Here is a 9189-nt window from a genome sequence, read left to right as displayed (position 1 = left end):
TCTTTACATGAAAGTTTACTGAGTAATAGACAAATATTTTCTAGTATGGTCCAAGTACAGTCATATTTGCAGCTAAAAATGGCTATTTTTGGAAATTAAAAATGGCGGACCATGGACAAGATCCCCCTTTTTATGTATGAAAAGTGCAATTTTTCCAGTCATAATGAATACTTAGAATTTGATGCTGGTGGTAAGTATTCATGAAAAATATAACATTAGTGAATGGGCAGCATGAATTCTGGAAATAAACAACTAAAAATCTCACACAGTGTCCCTTTAATTTCTTCCTCGTAATTATGGCGCTATCTATGTAAATTTGTAGCGACATTTGCCTTAATGGGGGGCCCCACAGCAACCTATAGCCTAGGGGCCCCAGGCCCTCTTAATCCAGCCCTGCAGAGGGTGCGGTGAGGTGGGTTATTATTTTAGCTCGACGAGGACAAAATAATACATTCCAGACCCACCACAATGGTGGTACCGTAGCTTTTGGAGCAAGCCCACAAAGCTGTTTGCCAAAATGTCAAGGGGGTTAAGAAAAGATGCTTACATATTGTTTATGTTAAACCGTGCCTAATGTGCCTTTTAGTAACCAATATTGTTCTTGCAAGTGCTTGCGATTATGTTTTACCTAAAAAAAAAACCCAGCATAATGGACTTTTGAGTGCTCCCATGCAGGAAGCCAGTTGGTCTGCATTTGAAGGGTTACTTTCCAAAGTGCTGTGAAAGCCATTTAACCCATTGATGCCTGATGTTGCGCTGCGCAACATTGGCCCTGGCGCCTGGAGCTGCATTACGCAACATTCAGGCGCATGAGATTTGAGACAATTTTATTAACACATTCTGTTTGTTTGAGATGACTGAACACATTCCAATTAAAGATGAGGGTCTTAGCTTCTGAAGCACATAAAAATATGTACTGAGTTGCATTTAAACGCCGAGATATTTAGGTTTGTATAGGCTTAGGGCAGCTTTTCTTTAAAAGTGCTCAGGCATTCAGCACCCTTTTTGCAGGTGCCTTAGGCATCAATGGGTTAACCCATTTTAGCCTAAGAAACCTGCAAGAAAACGCCTGCTGAATGCCCAAGCCCTTTTTGGCATAGCCCCTTAATGTGCGCCGTACCTCCAGTGGCACGCTGTAATAGTCACTGAAATGTAACTACCATAGCACTACAATACTATGATACAACACAGGCCCTTTAGTAATGCACCACGACTTAGTCATTACCATACTGGTAACAACAAATGTATAAAGCCGCGCCTTAAGGGGCTAAGCCCTATTAAAACCTGAATATCAACCTCCAAAGCACATGAAATATGAAATAAGTTGCATTTGAAAGCTAGGATCCTCATCTGGCATTAGAATGTGTTCATTCCGCTCTAACATTTTGATAGGCAGAGGGCACCTTCTCCCAAAAAGGGCTTAGGCATTCACCAGGCGTTTTTTACAGGTGCCTTGGGCTAAAATGGGTTCAGCGAACTTCATGTCGCGTGTTGTGCTGGTGTATCATCACAGTTATACATCGGGTTTTCTTTTTTTGTTGTCCCCAGCACCCTGGCTGCGCACAAATCAACCTCTGATTGTTGGAAACCGCTGTCGGTCAAAAAATGTACCCATATGGTTGGCTGCCAGTATCTTGCCCCTCCTCACAACACCATTTTTATAAACAAACAAAAAACATGTATAGTGGTAGAGGTGTTCTTGGCATGTTGAGTCAAAGCCTCTTATGGTAAAACTGAGAGTGAAATGCTAATTAAATGACTATGCGGGGTTAATCTGAGACCAGCTCGTATTTGAGAAGCTATTCATAGTAGAACAAAATGAGCATAAAAGGTTATGGTGTTTTGCCATGCAAACGTCATGTCATTGCCATTATAGTTAGAAGTAGAGGTGTTCTTGGCATGTTAACCCAAAGTTTCTTACGGTAAAACTGAGAGTGAAATGCTAATTAAAAGACTATGCGGGGCTAATCTGAGACCAGCTTGTATTTGAGAAGCTATTCATAGTAGAAATAAACAACATGAAAAAAACATATTTGATTTAGAAGAGGATGCATGGGTTATGGGTTTTCCTTTTCTTCAAATTATCTGCATTTTTTTTTTTCAGAATTCACTTTCATAGCTGTCACCATGAATAACAGTCCTGAACACCAAACAACAGGGGAAGATTATGATTCCATGGGCCCCTGGGCCAGAGGAAAAGAAAAGGCCCCCCCCCCCCCTCCATTGGAGTTGTATGTTTACAAAATGATTCAGGGTTTCACGCCAGGTATGAGAGTGTTGTTGGAGTTTTGGGGGGGATCTTAACCAAAAGATATTATTAACATTTAGTTGTTAGTAGCGCAATTTTAGGAGTTTTAATACGAGAAATGGAAATATAGAGGCTTGGGATTCAGGGCCCCTTTCACTCTTGGGCCCCTGGGCCTGGGCCCTGTTGGCCCAATCTGTCTCTGCCAACCAATCCCACCATCCCATGTCTCTTCACTTGAAATGGGTTCGAAATCATTCTGGAGTTTCTCAAAAGAGAAGTTGTTAGCCTATTAGCAACTTCGGTAGTTGCCAATGGGGAAATGCATTGAAAACAACAAAGTAGCTAATGTACTGTAGTCAGCAACTTTGGTTTTGAGAAATCATTCTGGTTTGGCAGCTAGCCAAATATGCTTCTAAGCAGCGATCTCCGTCTTTAATCACCCCTCTTAGTTGTTTCTCCATTTTATGAATCACCGTCACTTCCAGTCTGAGACCACGCATTTACGTACATTGCACTTAGCTGACGCTTTTATCCAAAGCGACTTACAGATATTTTAGGTGCGGGGCATTGGTTACAGTCCCTGGAGCAGTGTGTGGAGTTAGGTGCCATACTCAAGGGCACCTAAGCCATGGAATAGGGAAAGGAAGAGTGAGATTTGAACATGCAACCAGAGATACTCAGAGATTTGTTAAAACCCGCCCATCCAATGCAAAGGAGTGTGCTCAAAATGCGGTCTCGTTCGGGTGCGTTGTCCCTCCTTCTTTTTATCTTTTCGTGGTGTTTGCACTAGACGTGCGCTACCGCCATCTACAGCTCTATGGGGACTCCATTTATTCTCAACCTCCTATTGGATCCCTGGGTCTTTGCCCGGTAGGCCCATGCAGTAATCTATCCCTGCCAACCAATCCCACCCGTGTGTCTTCACTTGAAAGGGATTCGAAATCATTCTGGTGTGGCAGCTAGCCAAATATGCTTCTAAGCAGCGATCTCCGTCTTTAATCACCTCTCTTAGTTGTTTCTCCATTTCATGAATCACCGTCACTTCCAGGCTGAAACCATGCATTTACATTGCACTTAGCTGACGCTTTTATCCAAAGCGACTTACAGTCATGGAGGAGGATTGATTACTCCGCCCACCAACCTGGCGGGTTGGGGGTCGAACCAGCAACCTTTGGGCTACAAGTGTGACGCCCTTACCTCTTACCCATGACTGACCATGACTACTTATAGTCTGATACTGCCTTCTCGGTGGTCGAAAAATCACAAATTCCAACCTTATGCTCGGGAGCAAATAGCTTTAAACTCCACAGATATGTATAGAATTACTACATCAGATGATTCATCAGTCTTTCCGACTTCCCGGCATGTCTTCAAGGTGGCATAAGACCACACATCATTGCCATCTTTATCTTTACGGCTACCACCTTTGTAAACACACGCACATACACACACACACACACACATACACACACACACACCACCTCAGCAAAGGATGGGAGCACCATTTTTATAAACAAAAAACATGTATGGTGTTAGAGGTGTTCTTGGCATGATGAGCCAAAGCCTCTCACGGTAAAACTGGGAGTGAAATGCTAATTAAGTGACTATGCAGGATTAATTTAAGACCAGCTCGTATTTGAGAAGCTATTCATAGTAGAAAAAAACAAACATAAAAGGTGAAATGTTATGGTGTTTAGCCATGCAAAGTTCATGTCATGGTAAATCATTGTCATTATAGTTAGAAGTAGAGGTGTTCTTGGCATGTTAACCCAACGCTTCTTACGGTAAAACTGAGAGTGAAATGCTAATTAAATGACTATGCAGGGTTAATCTGAGACCAGCTCGTATTTGAGAAGCTATTCATAGTAGCAATAAACAACATGAAAAAAAACATATTTGATTTAGAAGAGGATGCATGGGTTATGGGTTTTCCTTTTCTTCAAATTATCTGCATTTTTTTTTTTCAGAATTCACTTTCATAGCTGTCACCATGAATAACAGTCCTGAACACCAAACAACAGGGGAAGATTATGATTCCATGGGCCCCTGGGCCAGAGGAAAAGAAAAGGCCCCCCTCCATTGGAGTTGTTTGTTTACAAAATGATTCAGGGTTTCACGCCAGGTATGAGAGTGTTGTTGTAGTTTTGGGGGGATCTTAACCGAAAGATATTATTAACATTTAGTTGTTAGTAGCGCAATTTTAGGAGTTTTAATACGAGAAATGGAAATAAAGAGGTTTGGGATTCAGGGCCCCTTTCACTCTTGGGCCCCTGGGCCTGGGCCCTGTTGGCCCAATCTGTCTCTGCCAACCAATCCTGTGTCTTCACTTGAAATGGGATCGAAATCATTCTGGTGTGGCAGCTAGCCAAATATGCTTCTAAGCAGCGATCTCCGTCTTTAATCACCCCTCTTAGTTGCTTCTCCATTTTATGAATCACTTCCAGCCTAAGACCACGCATTTGCATTGCACTTAGCTGATGCTTTTATCCAAAGCGACTTGGAGATATTTTAAGTACAGGGCCTTGGTTACAGTCTCTGGAGCAGTGTGTGGGGTTAGGTGCCTTACTGAAGGGCAATGCAACATGCAACCAGAGATACTCAGAGATTTGTTAAAACCCGCCCATCCAATGCAAAGGAGTGTGCTCAAAATGCGGTCCATCATTCTTCTTCTCTTTTCGTGGTGTTTGCACAAGACGTGCTCTACAGCCATCTACAGCTCTAAGGGGACTCCATTTATTCTCAACCTCAAGACTCCGAAGGTCTCCTATTCGATCCCTGGGTCTTTGCCTGGTAGGCCCATGCAGTAATCTATCCCTGCCAACCAATTCCACTTGTGTCTTCTCTTGAAATGGGTTTGAAATCATTCTGGCTTGGCAGCTACCCAAATATGCTTCTAAGCAGAGACCTCTGCTTTAATCACACCTCTTAGTTGCTTCTCCATTTTATGAATCACTTCCAGCCTAAGACCACGCATTTACGTACATTGCACTTAGCTGACGCTTTTATCCAAAGCGACTTACAGTCATGGAGGAGGATGGGGGAGAGCACTGGCTGATTACTCCGCCCACCAACCTGGCAGGTCGGGGGCCGAACCGGCAACCTTTGGGCTACAAGTGTGACGCCCTTACCTCTTACCCATGACTGACCATGACTACTTATAGTCTGATACTGCCTTCACAGTGGTCAAAAAATCACAAATTCCAACCTTATACTCGGGAACAAATAGCTTTAAACTCCACAGACATGTATAGAGTTGCAGGACGTCAGATGATTCATCAGTCTTTCCGACTTCCCGGTATGTCTTCAAGGTGGCATAAGACCACACATCATTGCCCTCTTTATCTTTACGGCTACCTCCTTTGTAAACACACACACACACACACACACACACACACACATACACACACACACCACCTCAGCAAAGGATGGGAGCACCATTTTTATAAACAAAAAACATGTATGGTGTTAGAGGTGTTCTTGGCATGATGAGCCAAAGCCTCTCACGGTAAAACTGGGAGTGAAATGCTAATTAAGTGACTATGCAGGATTAATTTAAGACCAGCTCGTATTTGAGAAGCTATTCATAGTAGAAAAAAACAAACATAAAAGGTGAAATGTTATGGTGTTTAGCCATGCAAAGTTCATGTCATGGTAAATCATTGTCATTATAGTTAGAAGTAGAGGTGTTCTTGGCATGTTAACCCAACGCTTCTTACGGTAAAACTGAGAGTGAAATGCTAATTAAATGACTATGCAGGGTTAATCTGAGACCAGCTCGTATTTGAGAAGCTATTCATAGTAGCAATAAACAACATGAAAAAAAACATATTTGATTTAGAAGAGGATGCATGGGTTATGGGTTTTCCTTTTCTTCAAATTATCTGCATTTTTTTTTTCAGAATTCACATTCATAGATGTCACCATGAGAAACAGTCCTGAACACCAACCAACAGGGACGGATCATGATTCCATGGGCCCCTGGGCCAGAGAAAAAAGAAAAGGGCCCCCTCCATGGGAGTTGTTAGTTTACAAAATGATTCAGGGTTTCACGCCAGATGTGAGAGTCTGTTGTTTGAGTTTTGGGGGGATCTTATCCGAAATATATTAACATTGAGTTGTTAGTAGTGCAATTTAAGAAGTTTTAATACAAGAATTGGAAATATAGAGGCTTGGGATTCAGGGCCCCTTTCACTCTTGGGCCCCTGGGCCTGGGCCCTGTTGGCCCAATCTGTCTCTGCCAACCAATTCCACTTGTGTCTTCTCTTGAAATGGGTTTGAAATCATTCTGGTTTGGCAGCTAGCCAAATATGCTTCTAAGCAGCGATCTCCGTCTTTAATCACCCCTCTTAGTTGTTTCTCCATTTTATGAATCACCGTCACTTCCAGTCTGAGACCACGCATTTACGTACATTGCACTTAGCTGACGCTTTTATCCAAAGCGACTTACAGTCATGGAGGAGGATTGATTACTCCGCCCACCAACCTGGCGGGTCGGGGGTTGAACCGGCAACCTTTGGGCTACAAATCTGACGCCCTTACCTCTTACCCATGACTGACCATGACTACTTATAGTCTGATACTGCCTTCACAGTGGTCAAAAAATCACAAATTCCAACCTTATGATTGGGAACAAATAGCCATGCATAGAGTTGCAGGACGTCAGATGATTCATCAGTCTTTCCAACTTCCCGACATGTCTTCAAGGTGGCATAAGACCACACATCATTGCCATCTTTATCTTTACGGCTACCACCTTTGTAAACACATGCACTCACGCACACACACGCACTCACGCGCACGCACGCACACACACACACACACACACACACACACACACACACACGACCTACCACTCAACCCAACACACACACACCACCTCAGCAGAGGATGGGAGCATCATGTCCTTAAAAGGCCTCAGCATGAACCTGATGATACGTTGTGTTATGTCGGCCCTTTCATTATGTACTGTGTTATGTGGTGTGTGCATTATGCCGTGTGTGTGTGTGTGTGTGTGTGTGTGTGTGTGTGTGTGTGTGTGTGTGTGTGTGTGTGTGTGTGTGTGTGTGTGTGTGTGTGTGTGTGTGTGTGTTTGTGTCTGTAGCATGTGGTGTTGGCATTATGCCGTGTGTGTGTGTGTGTGTGTGTGTGTGTGTGTGTGTGTGTGTGTGTGTGTGTGTGTGTGTGTGTGTGTGTGTGTGTGTGTGTGTGTGTGTGTGTGTGTGTGTGTGTGTGTGTGTTTGTGTGTGTGTGTTTGAGAGAGAGAGAGAGAGAGAGAGAGGGAGTCTCTGTCCATTGTATGTATTTGATGTCAGCAATGTGCCAAACAAATTCATACCAACTGTGTTGACATGTCAATACACCTTTTTAACCTTCCATCAATTAGCGCGCTAAGCCCCCCACATTTGGGCTTGCATGCCCATGGGGAGCCAGGTTCTCTCCTGCTCATTTCCTGTCCCCTCTCACACTGTCCTGTCATAATAGAGGTCCCAAAAGTCCCCAAAACATACTTAAAAAAAAAACTAAGAATCTTGAATCTTGCTGTCACAACTGCTCTCTTCCAGCTTCTTGATTTTCGTCCACCTCTATGCATTGATTTGTATTTAATTTGGCTATTTGCTAACAATGTAAACAATCTGATGTGTTGGTAACTGAAAGCGTTTTAGTCAGAGTTGGGTGGGAGGTGGTGTGGGTTACATTTGAAGAAAAGCCGTGTGATCGGTCTTCAGATTTTTCTGTGTCCGATGACCTCTCAGCGACCCCTTTGTTTTGACTTGGTTTTAATATGTCTGTTTTCTTTTTTCTTTTTTTGTTTCTTTTTCCACTTTGACAGGAGAGTGTGAGAGGTGGAAAGGAGTGAATGGGGAGAGAGACGGGGAGGGGTTGGCAAAGGACCCGGGCCACAAATCGAACCCAGGTCAGCCGCATGGTAGACGAGTGCCTTACCGGTTGCCCATGGCAGGGCCAATATGTCTTTTTTCTAACAGTGTAAACAGTCCAATGTGTAGGTAACTGAAAATAAGCTTGAAATGTGTAGAAAGCTGTGTGATTGGTCAAAAAATGTCCCATCCCCGATGACCTCTCAGCGACCCCTCTTCGTTTTGACTTACTAGTTATACGTCTATTTTCTAACAATGTACATTGTCTGATGTGTAGGTAAATGAAAATGTGTTTGTCAGAGTTGGGTGGAAGGATGGTGTCGGGTACATTTGAAGTGTAAAAAAATGACAATTTGAAGAAAGCTGTGTGATCCGTCTTAAGACTTCTCTGTCTCCGATGACCTCTCCGCGACCCCCCTTTGTTTTTAATGTAGTTCTAATATGTCTATGTTGAAAAGATTCTTTTTCAACTTTATTTGATCGGACAGTGTGAGAGGTGGACAGGAAGCGAATTGGGAGAGAGACAGGGAGGGGTTGGCAAGGAACTGGGCCGGGAATCGAACAGGCGAGTGCCCTACCGGTTGGCCACGACAGGGCCTAATGTGGCTGTGTTTTAACAGTGTAAACAGGCTGTGATGTGACGGTAACTGAATATGAGTTTAAAATGTGCAGAAAGCTGACCCAGCTGTGGATCTAACGCAGGTGTCACAAGCGTGGTGCCCGCGGGCGCCAGGTAGCCCTTCTGAGGTGCCCACCAAGGGTGTTAATAAACAGTGGCGACTTCCAGATTTTATTCACAGATAATGCTTTTCTTAATTTAAATATGAGAGTATTTATTCTTTACAACCTATAAGCAAATTATCATTAAATAATAGTGTGATTTCAGAATGGTGCCAAGACATCAGTAGAGGGGTTTGAACAAAAGCAGCCATCGCCTAGCCCTCAGTAGCCCTCGGGTAGCCCCTTGGTAGCCCTCAGACCCAGAAAGGTTGGGGACCCCTTCAAGTCAAGTCAAGTTGGTTTTATTGTCAATTTCTTTACATGCACTGGTCATACAAAGAATTT

The sequence above is a fragment of the Engraulis encrasicolus genome, chromosome 15 (assembly GCF_034702125.1).
Source record: "Engraulis encrasicolus isolate BLACKSEA-1 chromosome 15, IST_EnEncr_1.0, whole genome shotgun sequence".
Lineage (NCBI taxonomy): Eukaryota > Metazoa > Chordata > Actinopteri > Clupeiformes > Engraulidae > Engraulis > Engraulis encrasicolus.
The sequence above is the reverse complement of the archived record's forward strand: the minus strand, read 5'-3'. Positions refer to the sequence as shown.